Consider the following 23196-nt stretch of genomic DNA (forward strand, 5'->3'; position numbering starts at 1 on the left):
GAGCCAGTCAACAGTAGTCATCTGACCCTCTGCTCTTTCTGCAGGCACTGGGGCTCCTTCCCTCCTCTCTACCTCGTCCCAGCTCTGGCTCCCATTTCTCCATCATGCGGCTGGGGTAGCATTGCCAACTGGCATCCACAGGCTGGAGGATGATTCACGCTGGCTGTCATGCTATCAGCCTTCCCCACACCGCACAACACATAGAGGATGAAAATGAGTCCCTGCAAGAACCCTACATTTCTATGTCAGAGAAAGACAGTCAGCCAAGAATACTGCTAAGATGTCCAATGCAGGCCAGCACGGTGGCTCGCGCCTGTAATTCCAGCACTTTGGGAGGCCGAGGTGGGCAGATCACGAGGTCAGGAGATCGAGACCATCCTGGCTAACATGGTGAAACCCCGTCTCTACTAAAAACACAAAAAATTAGCTGGGCGTCGTGGCTGGCGCCTGTAGTCCCAGCTACTCAGGAGGCTGAGGCAGGAGAATGGTGTGAACTCGGGAGGCGGAGCTTGCAGTGAGCCGAGATGGCGCCACTGCACTCCAGCTTGGGCAACAGAACAAGACTCCTTCTAAAAAAAAGATGTCCAGTGCAAACCTGGCTTCCGCTGGAGTAACGATGGCAAGTATTTAGCGTGCTCTCCCGAGACACCAGACACTGGGTTAGGCACCTGCATTCCCGCATTTAAACGCCACTCCCTCACTGGCCCTGGGTTAGGACCAGTGTGGTCTCCAGTTTACAGCTGAGGAGTGAGGCAGAGCAGGGTAGGGTAGCGCCCAGATCACACAGGTGCTGAGCAGCAGCACCGAATTCAAACCCAGGACTGTGCGCTTGGGCTCCACCCTCTGCTCCAAAGCATCCTGGCGGGTGGCAGAGAAAGCTGTCCTGGGCAGCACATCGTCCTATGGGTTTTACAATGAGGAAACTGAGACCCAGGTGGAGATGGGGAGTCACTTAACAAGCCTCACCTGTCCCTGTAGAGCAGGCACCAAACCCAGGTGTGTTAGGCCATTTTTGCATTGCTATAAAGAAATACCAGAGACTGGGTAATTTCTAAGAAAATAGGTTTAATTGGATTATGGTTCTTCAGGCTGTACAGGAAGCATGGCAGCATCTGCTTCTGGGGAGGCCTCAGGGACATTTAGTCATGGCGTAAGGTGAAGTAAGAGCAGGCAGTTCACATGGCAGAGCAGGAGTGGGGTAGGGGGAAGGTGCCACACTCTTAACCATATCTCACGAGAACTCACTATCATGAAGACAGCACCAAGCCATAAGGAATCCGCCCCCATGACCCAAACACCGCCCACCAGTCCCCACCTCCACACTGGGGCTTACTCATCCTGAGATTTGGGTGGGGACAAATATCCAAATGACATCACCAGGTTTCTCAATTCCCAATTCCATGTCCTTTCCAGTCTCGTACACCAAAGAGCAGAATGTCTCTCCCTTTCTTATTCAATCTCATGGCAAACTTGATGTGGGGGAAGGGTTGGGGTTTTTTTTCCTTTAAGGCAAGGAGTAAATGCATAGAGCTGGGAGCAGGTCAGGGCAGCAGTTTAGGATGAAGAGAGTTGAGTTGGGGGAAAGGGACTGGACTGATTATGTAGAGGGAGTAGGAGCCACAGGGGGGCCCTTCGGGTGGCCAGGCTTGTCAGAGGAAGAGAGATGTCCCACTGAGGGCTCTGATGGGGAGACAGGCATTTCCTCAGAATTTGGGGAAGGTGGTAATTGATGGGGGCCCTGATTATTATGTTAAAGCAGAGGTCAACAGGAGTGGTTGGGGGTAGAGCTGAGGGCTGCTGTGACTCAAGGTTTGTAATTTCCCAGCAGACAGCCAGTGTGATGCGAGAAACGGTGCCTGTGAGGCTGAAACTGGGATTTCAATCCCACCCTCATATCTGTTGGCTTTGGGCAAATCACATCACTTTCCTGAAGTTCTCTAACTCTCCGAGGAGTTGGTTTTGAGAACAAAAGAGATTGTAGAAGTAACATTATTTTGCAACGTATAATGTGCTTTCCAAGGCCTGTGTTCTTATCAGGAGAAATAGTAACATTGCTCGGGTGTGGGCAGGGTGGACGGGGACTGATTCCTTCATTGAAGCATACGGTGTGCCAAGCCTGTGTTAGATGTTATGGGAACATACAAAGTAATTCCACAGTTTGCCGAGGTGTGGCTATGGGACCCATACAGCACAACACCCAGGAGGCCGTGATGAGGAGAAGAGGGGTCAGGTAAGGGGAGAGGTGTGAGCCCAGGAGTGCTTGACCAGGGCAGCCTCCAGCAAAGATGAACATCACACCGGGCTGCACTTGACAGCAAGGAGACCAGGAGACGCCAGGGGGACAGCGAGCACCCTGGTGATGGAACGGGGGGCAACAGAGGACCTAAGAGAGTTCTTTTGAGAGTAGAACCCCCAGTTCTTGCGAGCTCACTGACCATGGGATGTAAGGGAGACTCAAAGAAGAGGCTGTGCCCAAGTGAGTGAGGTCGTGGTGGTCTGGATGATAGAGGCAGTGGCATCAGAGGAAGGTCATTTAAGAGCATCTGTGCCAATACCCTCTGTTCTCGGGGAAAGGGGGCCATGTGGCCATGTCCTCCAGCAGCCATGTTCCTAGCACATCCCAGATGTGCCTGGTTGGCCCTTTCCCTCCAGCTGGCTTCTCCATGTGGCTGCTCGCAACTCTCTCCCCTGGCAATTACATCCCCACTCCACCCAAACACCCTGGCCCCCGCAGTCCTACTTATCCCCATCTCCATGCCTTCCTGCCACCTAGAAGGACCTTGCTCCCAAGCACGCTTTTACTGAGTGCTGGTATCAGCAATTAGTTGGGCATTTCCAGATGCATTTTCCCATGGAGTCCTCACGACAACCCTGAGAGATAGGCATTACAATCCTATTTTGCACATGGGAAAAATGACCCAGTTTACCAGTATGGGCAATAGTCTATTCAGTCATTCATTAAACAAATATTTAATAAATACCTACAATTTGCCAGGCTGTGTGAGAAACTCAACACAGTGACAGAACTGGGTTTTGAACTCCAAACCCAGTGCTTTGCCTGCTGTATCTGTCCCCAGTCTCAGGTATTCCTTTCTCTCGTGCACAACTCTCCACTGAGTCACTGTCCGGCGCAAACCCTGTTGAGCACACTCAGTTCAGTCAGCCCATGGCTACTTCTCCCATCAGATTGCCAGATGTTTGAGGACAGGAACTGTTTTTATCTTTGCATCTCCAAATTTGTCTGAGAGCAAGTCCCTCAATAAAGGAGCATTGAGGGAAATTGAGCTGGCTTGCTGGATATACAGATCTTCCTCAGGAAGGCAGGCACCGAAACCATGCCCTGGTTCTTTAGTGGCATTTAAAGCAGAACATTGCATTTGGAACCCCTCCTTTCTATGAGGCACTTAGAGCACTTTCTAGATCATAGGTAATTCATCCATGACACACCTTGCTCCTGTGGGAACAGGAGCAAGAAATGCTGCTCTCATTTTACTGATGGAGAAATTCAGCATACAGCCTGTCCTGGTGTCATACAGGAAGCCAGCAGAGGACCAAGGAAGTGGATTCTCCTCCTCCCTCTGTGTTCCATCCATCCTGTCCTCTGGATCCTGCTGTGCCTCCAGGGCGGAAAGAGCCGCTCTGCCCGACAGGGACTGCTGTGCACAGCCCTGACGCCTGGATGCAGAGCTCTGACCCAGATTTCCCAAGGCCTGAAACAGCTATTTTATCTAATGTACAAATGGAAAAGTTTGGGTTATAAGATTAAAAATTGATAACTGCAATCATAGCTTTTAAGTTAACCTAAGATGAAAATTTTTTATTCATTCTTTCAGGGCAGGAATTCATATTTGTTCCCTAGGACAGTGACAAGCACATCGTAGCTGCTTGATAAATATTTATTAAATAAATGAGTTTATTTATTCTCTTATTTGACTTTGGTGAGATTCAAAGGTTGGACAGGTTGGAGTCCTGTTTTCATGACTAAGTATGCCTCATTTTAAAAGACCAGTGTGGATGTCTGCACATCAGTGATGATGATGACGATGATCAATCCTGACTGATTGCTTGTAAGGCAAAAGCTCCTGCTTCTCCTCGTATAAGTCATGTGTGCTGAGTTTTGTTTCCTGATATGTTTTTTTTTTTACCTGTATCTCTTAAAGGACCCTCTTTTTTTGATCAGCCCATTACTCTTTCAGAAGGCCACCTAGAATTAAGGGTGCAATTTTGGCCACGGAATACTGTGGAGTGAACTAATTCATTAGGGATTCAACGGTGTTCTTTTTTTTTTTTTGAGACAGAGTCTCGCTCTGTCGCCCAGGCTGGAGTGCAGTGGCCGGATCTCAGCCCACTGCAAGCTCCGCCTCCCGGATTTATGCCATTCTCCTGCCTCAGCCTCCTGAGTAGCTGGGACTACAGGCGCCCGCCACCTCGCCCGGCTAGTTTTTTTGTTTTTTTTAGTAGAGACGGGGTTTCACCTTGTTAGCCAGGATGGTCTTGATCTCCCGACCTCGTGATCCGCCCGTCTCAGCCTCCCAAAGTGCTGGGATTACAGGCTTGAGCCACCACGCCTGGCCTCAATAGTAATCTGTTAGCACAAGGTTCAGTTTGGCCAATGGGCACTGACCATTTTTCTACAGAACTCACAAGTCTTATTTGAAACTTTCACTAGATTACATTTTGAATACTAATTTGCATTATCTAAAAGATAGAATTTTCTAAACCAAGGCAAGCTTTGGCCTAGCCCCTATTTCAGCTGTGCCCAAGGAAATAGAGTATCAATTCAATTTCATTGTATTTGCCCTTCTTCCTCTGCTTCCTCCCCCAACAAAATCCATTTTGTGTAACATCAAAAGAGAGCTTTGGTAAAGGTATATAAACAGTAGTCTTGATTGCCACTCACGGGTCCCCCCTTTCCCCTTCTCCCAGGCACATGGTAGGATTTTGCTTCCCCTTCCCCTCAAGTCAGACATGCCATGAGGCTTGCTTTGGCCATTGGCATGTGAGCAGCGATGACGAGGGCCACCTCCCTGTGGAAGTCTTTGAGAGCAGGTGCATGATTCACACCTTCTGTTTCCCTACTCTGGCGACTGGCGACATTCCAAATGGTGGGGTCCATTGTGCTGGAATAAAATGGAGTGGAGTCCTCCTCTCCCATGAGAATACCATATAGGGTGAGGGGGAAGCAAATCTTTACTAATTTTCACTCCTGAATGTTTATTTATTGTTGCAACACAAACTGGCCCATCCTGACTGATTAAAGAGAAGGTTTAAAATCAGCAGCTCTGGTTTAGAAAATGTGCATCCTTCCTCTCAGTCTCTCTTTCACTGTGCCCACACTCACATCTCTCTCTCTTTCTCTCTCTCTGTCTAGAAAGAAAGAGAGTGAAATTGTACTCTTACTTTGAGTACTGCTATGATTCTAATAAATCCAGTAGTCTTTTGATTTCATAAAAGAATGATAGCCCCAAAGGACTAGAGGCTTTTCATACTAGGCATGCACCTTCCTCAATGTAAGGTCCTCCACCTGTGACTGAGTTGTTGGTGAGACTGGGTGTGACTGAGGCAGTGGCCCCCGTGATAAGTACATCAGCCTTTCCAGTGCTTCCAGAGACAGCATGAGTTGCCCAAGTGGCAGAACCGGCAGCTACAGTCCTCTTTTAATACGTAGCCATACCTCTGTTCATATTTCTAAAATGACTCTCCCCTCATGTGTGTCAGAACCATCAAATCAATTAAGTACTGTAGTTCTTGTGATCAGGAGGCCCGAACTCTAGCCCCTGCTTTATGTCTCATCTTTCTTTGTAAACTCAGTGTTTTCATCCATAGATTAGGCATCATAGTATTGATTGTCTACTATTTAAAAATATTGTGTGTGCGTTGTTCAGACCCAATGGAAGATCAATAAATCACTTCTCATAGGAAACTTGCCACTGACCAATATCTATAGAACAAGGCAAAGTGAACTGCTTTGAATAATTGCAATCATCTGATCAAACAAGTCTTCACCAAGTCAATTTTCTTAAAAAAAACTCTTTATTTTTAAGAGCAGTTTTAGGTTTACAGAAAAATTGACAATAATACATAGAATACCTTAATACCCCATCTCCCCTTGCACAGTTTATCCTATTATTAATATCTTGTACTCATGTGGTATTTTGTTATAAGTGATAAACCAATATTGATACATCATTGTTAACTAAAGTCCATAGTTTGTATTAAGGTTCACTCTTGGTTTTGCAGTCTCTGAGCTTTGACAAACGCATAATGTCATGTATCCACCATTACATTGTTACACAGAATAGTTTCGCTGTCTTCAATATCTATCTCGTGTGCTTCACCTGCTCACTCCTTCCCTGCCCCTCCAAGCCCTGGCAACCACTGATCTTTGTCGGCTCTATAGTTTTACCTTTTCCAGAATGTCATATAATTAAATTATATAGTGGGCAGCCTTTTTGAACTGGCTTCTTTCATTTAGCCGTATACATTTAAGGTTCCTCCATGTCTTTTCGTGGCTTGATAGCTCATTTCTTTTAATTGCTGAATAATATTCCATTATCTAGATGTACCAGTTTATTTATTCATTTAGCTACTAAGGGACATCTTGGTTGCTTCTAATTTCTGGCAATTATGAATAAAGCTCCTATAAACAGCCATGGGTAGTTTTTTTTTTTTTAAAAAAAGTCCAACTTTTAAGTTCAGGGGTACATGAGCAGGATGTGCAGGTTTGTTACATAGGTAAACGTGTGCCATGGCGGTTTGCTGCACAGATCAACCCATCTCCTAGGTATTAAGCCTGCATCCATTAGCTCTTCTTCCTGATGCTCTCCCTCCTCCCACCCCCACCCTCCAACAGGCCCAGTGTGTTGTTCCCCACTCATGTGTCCCTGTGTTCTCCCATCATTCAGCTCCCACTTCAAGTGAGAACATACAGTATTTGGTCTTCTGTTCCCCATGTGCAGGTTTTTGTGTAGACATAAGTTTTCAACTCACATGAGTAAATGCCAAGGGGTGCCATTGCTGGATCATGTCGTTAAGACTATATTTAGCTTTCTAAAAAACTGCCAAACTCTCCTAAGTGGCTGTACCATTTTTTATTCCCCTCAGCAGTGAATAAGAGTGCTCATTGTTCCACATCCTTGCCAGCATTTGGTGTTGCCAGTGTTTGGTTTCCAGTAGATGTGTAATGTATCTAATTGTCGTTTTAATTTGCAGTTTTCTAATGACATAGGATAGTGATCATCTCTTCATATGCTTATTTGACACCTGTATATCTTCTTTGGTGAGGTATCTGTTCAGACCTTTTGCTCACTTTTTAATTGAGGTATTTGTTTTCTTATTGTTGAGCTTTAAGTATTCTTTGTATATATTTTGGATATAAACCTTTTATTAGATGTGTATTTTGTAAAGATTTTCCCCTAGTCTGTGGCTTGTCTGTTCATTCTCTTCACAGTGTTTTTCAAAGAGCAGAACTTTTAAATTTTTGATGAAGTCCAGCCATCAAGTTTTTCTTTCATGGATCATGCTTTTAGTATCATATCTAAAACTCATTGCCAAACCTAAGGTCACCTAGATTTTTTCTTCTATGTTATCTTCTAGAAATTTTATAGTTTTGCATTTTACATTTAGGTCTATGATCCCTTTAGGTTTATGAGTTAATTTTTGCAACGAGTGTAAGGTTAGTGCCTAGATTCATTTTTTGTGCATGTCCATGTCCAGTTGTTCCTGCACAATTTGTTGCAAAGACTGTCTTTACTCCATCATATTGCCTTTGGTCCTTTGTTAAAAGGAGCAATTGACTACCTATGTGTGGGTTTATTTCTGGGCTTGCTCTTCTGTTCTTTTTATTTACTTGTCTATTCTTTCATCAACACCACACCGTCTTGATTATTGTAGCTTTTTAGTAAGTCCTAAAATCAGGGAGTGTCAGTCCTCTGTGTATTAGTAAATACACATCCTAGAAAATAACAGGAGAAAAAAATCTAGGTGCCCTTAGGTTTGGCAATGAGTTTTAGATACGATACTAAAAGAATGAAAGAAAACTTGATGGCTGGACTTCATCAAAAATTTAAAGTTCTGCCCTTTGAAAGACACTGTGAAGAGAATGAAAAGACAAGACCCAGGTTGGGAGAAAATCTTTACAAAGTACACATCTGACAAAGGACTTATATCTGAAATATATACACAGAATACTTAAAGCTCAACAATAAGAAAACAAGCAATTCAAGTTTAGTCTAGGTTTAGCTTTGTTTAGCTTATTCAATTATGAATAAACCTGCACATGGATGTTTATAGCAGCTTTATTCATAATTGCCAGAATTATGAATTTTAATATTGTATTGACTATTCTGAGTCTTTTCCTCCTCCATTTAAAGTTTAGAATCATCTTGTCAATATCCACAAAGTAATTCGCTGACATTTTTATTGGAATTGAGTTTAATCTAAAGATTAAGCTGGGAAGAATTTAAATCTTAAGAATGCTGAGTCATCCTACCCATGAACACAGAACACCTCTCCATTTATTTAGACCTTCTTCGGTATCTTTCATCAGAGTTTTCCAGCTCCTCGCATGTAGATCTTGCACATACTTGGTTAGGGTTATACCTAAGTATTTCAAAATGTTGGGGGGCTAATGTAAATGAAAGCAATTTTTAAAAAAATAAGTTGAACTGAGTTGTGGTTTTTAAACAATTTGGCTGTTTCTTCTACTAATTTTGCAAATTAAGCCAAAAGGTTTGCAGAAGTGGAAATACACTCAAGTTTTCAATTCTTCTTGTTTGTGCCAAATGCTTCTGTTCATGTAGAATATTTTCAACTTGACCCTACTTTTGGTTATTTGCATACTCATGAGGTTAGAGATTTCTGAAATTGAATATGATGTTAGAATTTACACTTATTATAGAAAATAAAATGCATTGTTCTGGTCAGAATATTTCACTGGGTACTGGATCTGGTACCTTCCACTGATGGAGTTCATAAGAAGAATGAGGAAATGCTTCTTTCTTCTTGAGGGACCCCTCCCTTTCTAGCCAAGTAAAAGCCCTGGATCTTAGAAGGGAAAACGAGTATGTGTGGCTCAAATTTCTAAATTTCATTTGAAATTAGGACAGTGGCCAGTCACACATCTCAGCCTCAATTTCTCTCCCTAGTGACTGGAGCATCACCATTCTCATACCTCAGTGCTAAAATGCCAGGGAGCTGGGAAGCTGATGTACTGACATCCCCAAATCCACATACTGTGGACCAGGCTTGTGTAACATCAATCAGAAAAACACTTTCTAGATTCCAGGAGGCAAATGTTTATGCTTTGATCCATATGGGTAGTTTTAAAAATAAGCTATTTGAAGCACTCCCTTCCAGAATGTTCCATTTAAAATGACAGCAAATTTAAGAAATGAGTACTCTGGAAAGGCCCTGTCAGGACTGTGATATCAGCTGTGCTCTTCCTCCTGGCAGGTACTCAGCTCATAGGTAACAAGGCTATCTGGAGAGGCTCTCTCTTTTCCATCAACAGCATGAATGTCTGTCCTTCAAAAGGCCAGATTCCTCTCCTTGCTCTTGGTTCCACAAGAGCCTGCCTGCTTTTCTTCGGTGCTCTCTGAGGAGCTAGCCTTGGAAAACCACTGATACTGTGTGTCACGTGTACACACAGGCTCATTTGCTCAAGCTCTTAGTCTTCCTGGCCATTTAACGCACAAGCAATGAAGTCTGGTGACCCACTTCTGGGTGTCAGGTTCCAACTTGGACTCATCCTCAGGCCTCTCACCAGGTATTCTCCCTTGGAATTCCCTCTGCCCATGACTAATGCAGCCACAAGGTCAAAACTCCTCATCTCAAGGGGCTGGCCTGAAAACCATTGCCCATCCACACTTCACACTTCATAGGATAGGACCAATGAATGTCAGCTCGGAAGGCTGACAATGGCAAAGCATTTGGAGTTCTTCAGAGGGAAAAGGATATTTAGGGGCTAACTTGCATTATAGTCAGTAGAATAAGAACCCAGTTTTTTCAACTGCAGGACCTGGTGACAATTTCTCCAGTAAAACTCCGTATTAGAACATGTGAATTTCACTTTGCAGGTGGAACCCACCCATGCTGTTTGCAGCAGTGTACGGGACCTTCCCGTGTAAGTTCTGTGATTTGAGATTATTAGTTTCTGGCACTGTCTTGTGTTTTGAGCAATTCCTGTCAAATGTACTTGGGAGTTATTTTCCTTTAAAGAATGTGACACTAAAACAAGTTTTTAATAAAGTGTTTTGAAAAGGCAACAGGGTAAGAAAAGCTGGGCAAAATTCAAGCTAGTAATGAACTGAATAAGTCTCTAATTATATTGAATTTATAAATAATAGGATAAGGCAGGCTTAGCAATTACTTTTGAGTGAAATTGCGTGCCTAAAGGAAGAGCAAGCTCCCCTTAAACTTATGGAAAATGGATAAACATTTTGTATCATTACATTTTATTTTAAATATCTCTCACTCTAGACTTTGAAAGGTCTAACTGGTCCAAAAACACAGGCTCTTCAATAAGCATTTTATAGAAACGGATGGTTTTTTCTCAAAACTAAGTTTGGTTTTGATTTTTTTTCCTGTATGAAGCCTTGCGTATGGACATCTTGCCATGTAGTCCTAATGGCCATGAATTTTCAAGGTGAGACCCCAAAGTAAAATGTAGAAAGTGCTCAGTGAAATTTCTACACACCAAGCTGGAAATGCAAGAGTTAACCAGGGTGAGTCCTCCAATAAAACAATTTAATCAGATGTATAAATAATTCATTTGATGACCATAGAACTGCCTCAGCATCATTTGTCTCCAGTAAGCCAAATCCACAAATAAATAGGGTGTTGGCTGGCACTGAGGCTCTTGTCTCTCACAGTATGAGCCTGAATGGAGCCCCATCTTGACCAGAGGAGCCATCCATCATTTGGATGGATTGCTAACAAACAACAGACTAGAGTAGAAAAGCCCTACACTGTTATGGGGTCTGCACTCCCCAGATCATGCCACTCAGCCCCACACTCATGGTGAATGCATGTCTGGTGTCTGCAGGTGAAGGCTGAGGCTCTTGGTGGCAGGCCATGGTGGGCAGGGCCCTTGAGGCCTCCAGGGTCTGCTTTGAGGGACTTTGGGGTCTCTGTTTTATAAATGCTCACTTTGTCCGCCCCCATCCTATGCCTGGCACTGTGCTGAGAGCTTTCTGTTACATTCCCACAACACCAAACCAGATAAGAATTATTACGACTGTCCCTGCTGTGTAGAGACGGAAACCCAGAAACCAGGACTTAGAAAGTCATAGCATCTTGTGGTGCATATATGGCAGAGCTGGACTTAAACTTAGTCAGATTTCTTAACCACTGGCTTATACAGGGCTATTCTTATGAAATCTTCTTCTAAGATACCCAAGTCTTATAGAGATATTCTGAAAAGTTTATGGGCGCAGAGATCAACCAGCTTCATGGGGAAACTGAAGTGCAGAGAATTCAGGGACTTCCTAGGAGTCACACACATGCCAAGTCAAGGGCAGGTTGGAAATGATTTCTGGGAATCTGCCTTCCAGTTAGAACCACTGTTTCACACACATTGGGGTGTGCGTGACCTTCACTCAAGTGGCCTGGCTAGAGTCAGGGGCCATAGCAGAGGCTTCCTTCTTCCCCCTCCGGGTCTGGGCCTCAGTCTCCTCTTCTATCAAATGAAAAGAGTTAGGTTTTCAAGTCTTTTGTGTACAATTTAATGACTGAAATCCTACAGCCACCACAGACAAGAAGAATACTTCACGATGCAATCAACAATCCTTCACCCTTCTGGAAGGAAGAGCACCGGGGCTAGGGCCCCAGGGGAACTTAAAGAGTGATGATGCTGGCTCATCTCCCACCTGCCTCATACCACCTGCCGATTGGGAAGCAGCCACCCTGCCCACCCACCCCTACCTCCAATGATAAAAGGACTTTGGGAGGCTTAAACTAAAGCATTATGGCTTTTCTCTAACTGCTCACTACCATCTTGGGGGGAAATTTATACATCTTTGTGAATGGCTCTATAATCCTTTATCCTTCCCTGGAGCCATTTCGTCCACCGGATTATGAGTCCTTGAATCAGGAAGCAAGATTTTACCTTTAATATCCTAGAAAATCATTGTAAGATATGTCACAAGGATGAAACAAAGTCATCATTTTTTTTTTAACCTGAGGCTTTGATAACCCTTTTAGTCAGATGCTTTTGCATAAAGCTTAATCCTGGGTGAATTTACTCTGCCAGGAGTTAATGCATTTAGCAACAAGGCATTACAGCAAATGCCACTGCCTGTCAGTTGCATGACTTCAGGATCATAAAGAACCTGCTGCTCCAAGTTTCCTTTATCTTTCCTCTTCTCCCCGAAGATTGGCACTTGCTTCTGTTTTATTCAATCCTTGGATAAAAGACCAGAGGATTGCTTCTGAATTTGAACTTCTGTGTGGAACCACATTAGCTTGGCAAGTCCTAAACCTTCATTATTTTCCTTATCCAAAACCCAATGTAATTTGTATTCTGATTTCAGAGATACCATTTTAGCTGACCTTTCAGATGCCCTCTTAAAATAACTGACACGCTAGACGGCCGATCTTCATATATGCAGGACCACTGTTTGTCTTTTGATATATTCAGCCGTCTGCCTGCTAATGTTTATGCACCTCCAGATAGTCTTATTATATGTCATCATTCTTATTATCATCAGCATTCCAATGCTTGTTTTCTTTACTTTATCTGTTAAGCAGAAGTATATTCAGTGTTCAAAGTGATACATCATAAAGGTAGAAAAAGGTGAACCCTTTGATATATGACAAGTCTTTCATAGCATGAAATAACTATTGCCTATTATTTTACTCCTGACGTTTTTATTTTTAAGGGAATTTCACTTGATTTGTGGTGCTGACACCTTTGATATGTTGTTTCCAGTGACCTTACATCCAAAATCAGTAGCGTGTGACATTTGATGGCCCAGATAAAAAACATTAATGGTGGAAGAGAGGGTTTATTTTCCTGGTCATAAATTAAGTTTAAATAACTCTGAATTTATTTTAAACTCTTCAGTACTTTTTACTGTCCAAGCAATAAATGTATTTATTACTGGGGTCTACCTGGGTTTCCCAAGCAGAGCCTTTTTGCTTGGCTGCCTTGAATCTTTTTCTTCTTTCTCATGGAAGGCTCTCCTTGCCTGTAAATGCTGATTTGCCCAAACTGTTTTCTAATTTCTATAAGCAGGCATCAGAGAAAGGGATGCTTATCAGAGAGGTAAACCAAAAGCGTGTTTGTTGTCAATCAGGTTAAGAAAAGCAGGAGTTCATAAAGTGTTCGCTGAGGCAGGTAATCTAGTCCAGAATGGATTCAGACATGGTTTAGGGCAAGTCGGGAAACAGGCAGCAGTGGTCATGTCCCGATCGTTCTACAGTTCTGTGTGGAAGGTTCCCATTAGTTCCCGATTTAAATTTTCACAAAAGCGGAAACCCATTTCTCCATCTTTATCTTATGTGTATATGTGTATGTGTTTATAGTTCCCATTCACGAGGTGTATCATAAACTTGTATTGAGAATTTCTCAGCTTAAAAATTTTATGATTTAAAAAATTCTCTATATTTGTTCAAAAATTGCCTTATATATGTTTTATTGCAATATAATTCACATATCATAAAATTTACCATTTTAAAGTGTGCAGTTCAGTGGGTTTTGGTCTATTCACAAGGTTGTGTAACCTCACCATCATCTAATTCCAGAACATTTTCATCACCCAAAAAGGAAACCTCATATGCATTAGCAATGACTTCACACACCTCCCCTCCCCAGCCCTGACAACTGCTAATCTACCTTATATCTCTGTGTATTTGCCTATTCTGTACATTTCATATAAATGAATCATACAATATGTGGCCTTTTGTAGCTGGATAATTTTATTTAGCATAATGTTTCTAATGTCCATCCGTGTTGTAGCATGTGTCAGTACTTCATTCTTTTTTGTGGTTGAATAATATTCCATTGTATAGCTGTCACGCATTTTGCTTAGCCATTCATTGGTTGATAGATGTTTTTTATTTAAAATTTTCATCTATATGTTCAAAAGTTGACTTATAGTTACTTCCCTGGGCATTTCTCCTGTTTAGAATATTTTTAAAAGTTAAACCTTTAAAATGAGACAAAATATATGTCATTTTATATCTGCAATAATAACCATCATATATCTTTTACTAATTAAGTATAAATTTCCTATGGAGTTTTCCACAAACTGGGAGAAAAGTAGACTCTAAGAAGCTCTTCCTTGTATGAGTGAGGTAGTGAAATTACAAGTCATTCACGGCCGGGCGCGGTGGCTAAAGCCTGTAATCCCAGCACTTTGGGAGGCCAAGACGGACGGATCACGAGGTCAGGAGATCGAGACCATCCTGGCTAACATGGTGAAACCCCGTCTCTACTAAAAAATAAAAAATAAAAAAATAAAAAAAAACAAGTCATTCACTAAATATAAATTGAAATGTAAAGATATATGTGATTCTTGAGTATATGAAATGTGTTCAGATAGTCTTTCAAGGAGACCAGCTGCCTGACCCCTTTAAGGACCCCAGGACACTTTCCTCTGGAGTAGAGCTATATTTGATGTGTGTTTATTCATCACTAGACTGTAAGTGACAGATAAATCTTACAACAACGCTCAGGTCTGCTTTATCTTCATTTTATCTCCAGAGCCCCATTACAATGCTTTGTACCTAGAAGGCTCTCACAAACAGAAATCTGGTGAATTAGTTAAATTATATGCTTCTCTGCCCTCTGCTTTCCATAAGAAAAGAAAGAAAAGACCTATAAAAGGCATTCTGAACCCTGTAGGTTGGCTCCTGTTTACCATGTACATCTAGAGAAGTGTACAATTCAGGCTTGTATGAAATAATGAACGTTCGCAAAGTGAGTATACTTCTGCAACCACTGCCTAAATCAAAAGCAGCAATATGGCCAGCCCTCTGGCAACCCTCGATGCTCTCCCAAGCACTCCTCCACCACCATCCTCTCTGCAACCACTGCCCTGATTTCTAACACCCTAGGGGAGTTTTGCCTAGTTTTGAATTTTGCATGAATGGAGTCTCATCATATGTATTACTTTTACACTCATAATATTTTCAAGATAAGGATAAAGAGCAAAATTTTTGGTCTTATCACAAAGATATACTTGATACACAATCTTTAGATTCTAAATGACAAAGACCGAACTAATCTAAAGGACAAAAATGCAAACCCCATTTTCACTTCTGGCTAAACTGAATTTTTAAAAAATATCTCTTATGCTTTCTTATGTTTTAATGATCATTCATGATATTGCTTAATTTCAGAGCATAGAAAATTGCAAAGTACAGTAGCAAAGACATGGAATCAACCTAAATGCCTATCAGTGGTTGACTAGATAAAGAAAATGTGGTACATATACACCATGGATTACTATGCAGCCATAAAAAAAGATGATATCATATCTTTGCAGGAACATGGATGGAGCTGGAGGCTGTTATCCTTAGCAAACTAATGCAGGAACAGAAAACCAAATACTGCTTGTTCTCATTTATAAGTGGGCGCTAAAAGATGGGAACACATGGACACAAAGAGGGGAACAACACACACTGGGGCCTATCAGAGGGTGGAAGCTGGGAAAAGGGAGAGGATTAGAAAAAAATAACTAACAGGTACTAGGCTAACTACCTGAGTGACGAAGTAATCTGTACAACAAACCCCCATGACATAAGTTTACCTATATAACAAACCTGAACATTTAACTCTGAACTTAAAATAAAAGTTAAAATATTTAAAAAGTGTCAAGCAGACTAAGTTTATACCACCTCCTTCTGTCTTGATCTTTTCTATCTCCATCTTTTTCTCTCAGAGACCCTTTCCTAGGCTTCTTCATAATTCATCCCAACATAATTCTTCCCAACTGATAATGAAAGTGTTCAATAACGATTAGTGACCACCTCCTTCTAGGGGACCTCTCAAGGTTTGCAAGGTCTTAAATCCTCAGGAGATATTGGGATTTGAGCTGGTGTGGCTGTGAGCCATGGTACCCATGAGAACAGGAAGCTGAGAGGAATGAGTATCTTGAGTTCAAGCAAACCTTGTGACAAAGTCGCTCAGGTTATCCCTGAGGACTGGAGGAAGAGGTGTGTGGCTTGCAAAATGACAGCCCAATGCAGAGCTAGGAAGTAAAACTGATCCACCAGGTGACAGAATTATGATGCAAAAAGGTCTTGACAGTCTAAAGTGATAGCCCCAAACTCACTGAATTTAATGGCGATAAACATAAGGTTCAGTTATCAGGACAAATAACCAATGACACACCTACAGGCTGAAGGGGGCTGACATTCAGTCAACTGTAAAAAAGAGTCCTAGGGATCTCAGGTGACTGTCAGGGGAATATGTGGTGGCTGCCAATAGGCTGCTTTAATCATAGACTTCTCCAGAACAAAAGAGGTCACTGTTCCCCTTTATTTTGCCAGAGTCAGATGCATTTGGGCTATTTTATTTGGTTTTGAGCACCACATTTTAAAAAGAACATAGTAAGAGTGGAGAAGGTTAAGGAAGGATGGAAAGGATGGTAAGTGATTGGGAAACCTTGCCATGTGAGGAGTGGTTGGGGCCTGGGCCCTCTTAGTTACAGGTGTTCGTATAGCCTCCACCCATCTGAAGGGAGGCGGGAGGCGGGAGGACGGAGGCGGAGCGGGAAGGCGGGAGGCGGGAGCGGGAGGTACGGGAGGCGGGAGGTCAACTGTCTAACCGGTGCATGATCTTGGAAGACATCTAATCTTTTTGCAAGTTGTGAATGGGTTTTGACCAGATGATCACTAAGTTCATGCCTGATCAAAAAGCTTTGTAACCCATATAAACCAGAGACATATGTGGCTCAGTCTCAGAGCAGTGTCCCATTCAAACATAGTTTAACAGCCCGACTTAATTAAAAATCAGTTTCACTAAGAAACTGATCTTTGTCAATGGTCACTGTATTTACCCCACACTCATTCTGATCCATCAACCTGCCCTCCCCTTTGCTGCCTTATCCCTTCCAAAAGTCCCCAGAAGAGAACTAACATTTGTCAAACACTCGATATGTGCCAGGTCACTTTCACACAGAGTGTCTCATTTCATTTTCATGGGAACCATGTCATATATACACATGTGTGTGTGTGTGTGTGTGTGTATATATATATATATAAAATTATTCTTTTGCCCATCATTTGACCGAGGTCCCAGCCGGTGAGTAGAGTCAGGGATTTGAAGTGAGGTTTGCCCTCTCAAGTGGCAGCCGTCTCCAAGAGCTTGGCTGGGTTTGCCTGCAGTTGTCTGTTCTGTTTGCTGTGGTCTGTGTATCTGACTCCATGCTTCCAGCCTGGCTTTTGATCTGAGGACAGAGAACCAGGCCAATATTATGGGGCAGGATGTTTGTTTTTTCCCTAAGGAAACTTTTCTTGCTCCGTGGTTTGCTCTTCCATGTTGAGAACCCTCATGTCAGTCCTTCTCATACTCCCTGATATACACATTGGAGACTGAGCTGACCCAAGGAGAAGAGACTCCAAGTGATAATTCTGTATTTCCTTTGGACTCACCAAGGCCAAATGTTTACCCTTCCCCCAGCTCAGTTCGCTTGTCTTCTATGCACCTGGCTTTGCTCTCCAGTTTCCTTGATTTACAAAGACTGCTCCATAACCAACTAGAGACACAAGTGTTTTCATTAAATTGCACCATCATTAGATAAGGCACTGGGGTTCAGGGCTCAGGCCACTAGGCTACAGGGTATACTGGTCCAGGCCTATTCAGAGAACTCCATTTCTTTTACGTGAGAAATGAAGATTGACTCTCCACATTCAGGGTCTAGTTCAGTGCCTGCCAACAAATGCTTATCAAATGAATGAGTGAATGAATGAATGCACAGTGGCACGCTCAGTGCAGCTTTCAATAACTTCCAAGTGTTGTGGGGAGCCTGGGGTGCTGCTGCTTCCTGCCTATCTATGTCCTGGGCAGCTCGCTGGAGTTCTGATCTCCAAAAGTCAAGTACATTTGTAGAATATGCACTCATTAAATCCTCTGGTTAATCAAATAATGTATTAATGAAGTAAAATTTATCCCAAGGATTTATTTTTAAACGATAAAGATAAAAGAAAGAAAGAAAAGAAAAGGAGGAGGAAAGATTGATTCTACACACCAGAGCTCATCAGAGTCATAGTGAGGGCAACTTTGAAAGCCTTTTCACTCATCACATTGCAAGAAATCCGAAGAAGTACCTCCAGTCTCCTTGCACCTACTTGCTCCCAAGTAGAAAAGACTTGCAAAGCAAGAACAGCAGCAGGGAAAAAACAGGTAATGGCGCAAGAAAACTCTACATAGTAAAAAGAAAAAGGCTAACCTATCTTTTAGCTTCTTATGGAAGAGGGAGGCTGGATCAACCCATCATGGCAGAGGACAAAGCTGCAGAGAGGAAAGCTGACTTTCTGCAGGTTGGGGCTGAATATAGAGCCAGGCACTGTGGCATTTTCCAATGGAGGGGTCTCTACTGAGCAGGAATGCAACATCTCATTAGTATGGGGCGCTGCTAATGATCTGATAAGCTCTTTCATCCGTTACTGATGGACGCCTTCCAGAAGACCTCTGCACACATAAGCCCTCAGACACTTCTGTGAACCCCTTTTCCCTGGTCTTCTTCATTAACCCCAATACCTTCACTGCCAGGAACTCCTGCTTTAGTACTGGCTACCACATCCCCATGGTTCTGATTTTTTCTTGGAGGTTTGGGAGGGTCAGGAAACAAGGGGGAAAGAAGTTTGGTTATCTTTTGAGTTTTCAGCAGGAATGCCCAGCTGCTCACAGCCAGTCATGGTGAGGGAATGACTGTGAACACCAGGACTACCCCCCACCCCAGTTCGGACCCCCTCCTAACACCAACTAATTGATTAACCAAGGGCTCTTGAAGAGAATGATTTGAGGAGGGTAATTTATAGAGATGCTATCTTTTGTCATCATTTGTCTTTGAAAACATAGAAGAAAACTGCTTTCAAGAGGATGTAGCCCGCCAACATGAGCAATGGCGGGCGGAACATCATCAGTTACAGCAGACTGCTCGATTGTGTGCCTTTCCAGCCAGTCACATATCCAATAACCACAAAGGGAAGAAAAAAATGCATCCTCGCTCCCTGTGTCTTAAACTTTTCCAGCACTGGCTTATGAAAATATTTGGGGTTGTTCACTGCTCTGCTCTCTGTAGCATAAACATTTATTTAAATGGGGCTGTCTCTAGTAATGAAGAATGAAGGAAAAACAATGGTCTGATTTTGACAAATTAACTTGTGATTTGGAGAGTCAGTGAAGCAGGGAAAAGACATTCCTAACTATACTAATTAAATGAGCTTGCAACATTTATTTTAATGCAATGGAACCAGCCATATGAAGATGAACATTTTAATTTATTTTGCAGTGACATTATGAAAAATTTTGCTGCTGCAGATTATCTACAAAAACAAATCTCATCAGCATCTAGGTTTGTGCAGGAAATTTCCATCTTTCACATGAGCCTGACCTTCCCTGGTGGAAGCAAGTGCGAATGAAAAGTTACTTGGAAAGTTTTTCTGAAGGTTGTCTTTCCACTGAGGCTGGACTTCACGTTCAAATGACTTCTGCGCCAAACACATCCATTTTTCATGGTGCAGCGTAGATGAAAATTCCAAATCCATTCTATGGGGAATGCAAATATAGCTCATTAGTTCTAAAACATTTTTCATGAAAGACTGCAGAGTGTTTGCCGGCAGATGAGACTGCATAGTTCCAGCCAAGAATGAACACCACATGTCCCGCTAATTGTTTTTTAAAGTTGTTCCTTTATTTCTCTGGCACCCAGTAGCTATTGAAAATAGGGAACAATATGAAAAATGGACATGGAGCCTAGCTCACTTTGACAGTATTCAGTACTTGTGTCTTTGGGGTTTGTTTTGTTTTCCTTTTCTTCCTCTCTCAATTTGCAACTCTAATCTAGAACGAAAGGGTGGTTTGCAGACCACTGACAACTTTTGCCTCTCCTAGAGACACATAGAGGTGATTGATTCTGGAGGGTTGACCGTGGCCTGAGGCAGTGTCCCTGAAGCCTTGTCCTCCGGCTGCAGGCTCAGGTGGCCACTGAAGCAGCACCAGCAGACAAAACGGCTGCCTTCCAAAGAGAGTGGGAGCACTGCTGGCTCCTGGCCACCACCACAGCCCGCTTAAAAAGTCATGCAGTCCAGAGATGTCTTCCAGGCTGACATTCCCACTGGAGCTCTGCCAGGGCACTGCAGAGGACAGCAGACCACCTCCCTTGCCAGGCCAAGGAAGGAGCTAGGGAAAGGGAATAGACAGTGGCTCTGGGCAGGACCTGGTGGGCAAAGCCTCTCTTGCTTTGGAGACCTCCAAACCCACCTATTGTTTTCCATCTGAGGCACCAGAGTAGGTCTATCTGGACCACACTGCTCTGAGGAAGCCATTTAGGGCCTCTCTGTGGGCCTCGGGCCTCTTCTTACCCAAGTCATCACATGCGGTTTGACTGAGGCTGAGACGAAGCCACCCCTCCCGGCTTCTTGGCCAGCTCTCTTGAGTTGTGGACTCGGCGCACCTCGGGGGAGCTCCAAATGGGGTCTGCATTACCCTCTGGGGCTGAGTTTTCCAGCCTCTGGTTCTTAGCCTGCTGGGACTTCAATGTCCTGCTCCTCTGTGCTGGTATTGCATTGTAGGGGACAGGGGGCAGCTGAGAATGTGTGCCTCACCCCTGCGCATCCTTGTCCCCAGCATTTGCAGGACAAGGGGCTGCTGTTCCAGCACACATGCATGGCCCACTAGAAGGGATGGGGTGGTCTACCTACATGGGAAGGTCCTGTTTACTCCACCCTGACCTGGGCAACCTCAACAGGGTCTGAAGCATCCTTGTCACCTGCAAGTTTTGGACAGGCACCTGGCAGCTGTGGGGGTCTCCTGGAGGCCCCAGCTCTGTCTCCATTCGGTCTGAGGAGAAGGGAGTGGTTATCCTCCGGTGAGGGTTGGTTGCTGCAGTGTGTCAAGCTCTGTGGGAATGAGAGCAGGCTCCTCATGTGTGCCCCTGGTCTTATTTAGAAAAGCAACTGTCACTGCTATTTCTTCAATACAGAACATTGCCTCCAGTTCAGCTCCTATCTGTCATTTGAGGAATGAATACTTTGCATGAAAAAGTAACTATGCTCAAAAGAAGAAATGCATGTTTTCTCATGGGAGGGAAGTAAAATGAATTACAGACAAACCTACTGATAGGACCAATTATTCCCATCTCTCCCTCTTCTCTGCCACCTCCTGGCAAAAGCCAAGTAAGCCATTTAAGAATTCAGAAAATTTTAAATCACAGGCTAAGAAGGGCTTATTCGGAATTCTGTTGGGGCTCAGCCAAAAGCCCCATGGTGATGTCCTAGAGTGTCCTATAAGATGATAGAATTAGGTTTCCTGGAATGAGCGTGATAAAAAAAATCTCAGAAATTGACCTGCTGCAGAGAATCTGCCACACCCTGCCCCTCCACCCCACCCCTTTTAATAACCCTTACTTCAGATCCCAGTCCAAGCCCAAGGCTGCCTGGCACACGGCAGACATTCAAGAAATGCTTGTGAAATGAGCAAGCTAGAAAACAATTTTTTGAGAGGGAGGAGAAAGTATATCTTGGAGTGAAAAGTGTGCCCTGGCAGTAGGGACCTCTACAGACTCCTAAACTCAGGATGTATGGACTACCCTCTCCTCCCCAAAGCCAACCTATCCACTGGTTTTCAATCCTAAAGGCAGCACAGTGAGGTGGCCCAGGCAGGACTATGGAGCTTGTTTCTGAGTTTGAAACCCAGCTCTAACACTTGCTGCAAATTGTATTTGCAAATTATGTAAAAAGGATGCAAATTATATTTTTGACACATTTTCAGCACAATCACCTTGTTTCCTTGGGCAAGTTATTGCCTGTGTCTCAGTTTTGTTGTCAGTAAAATGGTGGTGGCAACAACAGGACCTTCTTTAAAGCAATGTTGTGAGGATTGAATAGGTTAGGTTACTTAATCTAGGACAATCTCTATAGCCATAGTCATGACTATGCTCCAGGTCTCTAAAGGGCCCACTGGGGAGATAAAAGATGGAACAAGACGTCTCAAACACTCTTACAAGAGGAGGCTTGAACAGGGATCTTGAAGGTCCCTTAGTTCAACTCTTTTGTTTTATAGATGTGGAGACTGAGGTCCTGAAATGGAAACTGACTTGTTCAAGGTCCCATAGCTAATGTCAGAGCTGGGACCCACCCCAGGAGTCCTCAGCTAGGATTTTGAAAATTGCTGCAAAACCGACAGACACACTCAAGTTCCACCAAAGCAGGGCAGCATCACTGCTTAGCTGATAAACACGGAGCTCTGTACTTGGCACCCTTTTATGTTTCTGCTCAAGGGGAGTTTATAACACAGTTGGGAAGATAAAAGTATATGAATGCAACACTCTATTGTATTAAGTGTACTGTATACAACCCCCTATCGTATACAGCTTACCTATAGTAAGCAAGAGGGAGATAGAATAAAGGGTGGATGGGCGGGCATCATCTTTACAAACTCCTGAGATAATAAGTTTCTAGAATGTGGCAGTAGCTCACCCCAAACTTGCCTCTCCCTGGGAAGAGGTGCCCTCCCCAGGTTCCTCTGTAGTAACTCACAAATTCAATCTAAATTACAGCTTGTGTGGGTAGAGAAGATTACTGTTTTATTTGCCTGTGACTAAACTGGCCTTGCTCTTGAGCCCCCACCTGCAGAGGGGAAAATGAAATCACTTCTAATCCTGTTGACATTTAGTCCAGATGACTTAGTCCCTATAGGTGACGTCAAAACTCTCTTTGATAAAAGTGTTCCATCTCTCAGTGATGTCATTTCTGCCACTTCTTCTTTCCTTCTGAGGGCATTTGGATATGTGGAGGGAGGGAGAAGTCTGACCAGGTAACTCTGAGCAGGGCAGATTGGGGATCACTGGGCATGAAGTCCTTGACCTCCTCTGGCCTCCAGGGTGATGCCCATGTCCACCTGGGAGCTACTTGCTCTGTTGGCAGTGGCTCCTGAAGCCTGTGGCTGGGGAACTCCTAGTCTGGTTCTTTCTGCTGCTGACCCCCCTGGCTACTGACTGAGTCTCACCTGGCCCTGACGCAGGGGTC

The sequence above is a fragment of the Rhinopithecus bieti genome, unplaced genomic scaffold (assembly GCF_001698545.2).
Source record: "Rhinopithecus bieti isolate Rb0 unplaced genomic scaffold, ASM169854v2 scaffold_40559, whole genome shotgun sequence".
Classification (NCBI taxonomy): Eukaryota; Metazoa; Chordata; class Mammalia; order Primates; family Cercopithecidae; genus Rhinopithecus; species Rhinopithecus bieti.